The sequence below is a fragment of the Cibotium barometz genome, chromosome 25 (assembly GCF_041138505.1).
Source record: "Cibotium barometz isolate CiBa-2024 chromosome 25, ASM4113850v1, whole genome shotgun sequence".
NCBI lineage: Eukaryota > Viridiplantae > Streptophyta > Polypodiopsida > Cyatheales > Cibotiaceae > Cibotium > Cibotium barometz.
Window position 1 is genome coordinate 11,280,218 of NC_141070.1, and position 1,039 is coordinate 11,281,256.

Consider the following 1,039-nt stretch of genomic DNA (forward strand, 5'->3'; position numbering starts at 1 on the left):
ATCTTTTTAAAAATGAGGTAAAGCATTTGTTAAAGTTGGGTGGATACATAGAAGATGAGCATTGTACCTTCCAAATGCTTCTTTGCTTGTGTGTTGTGTGACAATAAGCACTAGTACTAGTGTATAGTGTTTGTGTGCTTCCTCTCTAATATATATTAAAGTACCTCACTTTTGATTGTTTCATGGTGAGTTTGCATGCAATTAGCCCTCTGATTCGGAGGCTCTCTTGTTAGACCTCCAATTCTATGTGAAGAGATCGTATTTTCGTGAAGAGATCGTTTTTCTTTTTTCAATACTTACAAGTTGTTTCGAAGGGCATTTTTTTCCCTATACTTCTTTGAAGGATAAGTCTCCTAATCTATAGCATTGCTTGCAATTGTTTTCTTGACAATTACTATTTGAGCAATCACGCACACCATAATTCAATATGCTAAAACATGCAAGGAGATAATGATTACTATGCTTGTTTTTATGATGGTGAATGTTTGGGATTCCTTTTTTTGGCTCTTCAAATAGGTTAAGGAATTATTTGTCATAAGGTATCTATAGCGAACTCTTGAGAATTTGGGAGAGATCGAGCAATGAAACAAGTTTCTACATGGTGTTACATGTATTTCTCATGCGGTGGAACAGAGAGATTCTCGCCTAAATTTTAGAAAAAGTTACTATTTTTGTCAATCTTCTAAGGAATTTTCGTTCACGTCATTATCTCTGGAATTCGACAGAGATCGAGGATTGCCAAAGTGTCATTGTAAAATTAGCTATCATTTAGGATATTTTTAGAGTTGAAGATTGTGAAATTTTCGGCCTTTGAATTTGGGACATGTGGCAAATAGGAGGATAAAAGTGAGATGTCCTCACACTTGTCAATTCAGCTCTGCTACACATTAGCATTTCTTGCTTATTTGAACATGAGAGTCATCTCTTGGGTGAGTTTGAGCTTTTAGCAGATTTTTGGAGGCTAAAAACCCTAATTTTTTTTTTACCATTTCTCTTTATTTCTAAGTCCACTATAGCCATTATCTAGCTTGGGAAAGAT

At 35.0% G+C, this 1,039-nt stretch overlaps 1 protein-coding gene across 1 annotated transcript in view; it reads left to right on the forward strand.

Moving 5' to 3' along the window:
- The window catches only part of LOC147624249 (putative carboxylesterase 18), a 1,573-nt gene extending 1,539 nt beyond the window's left edge, over positions 1–34 (forward strand). Inside the window, exon 2 of the mRNA XM_086819212.1 lies at positions 1–34. This exon is cut by the window's left edge and continues 850 nt beyond it. The gene's annotated coding sequence lies outside the window, so the exon portion shown is untranslated.
- The last annotated feature ends 1,005 nt before the right edge of the window (positions 35–1,039 follow it).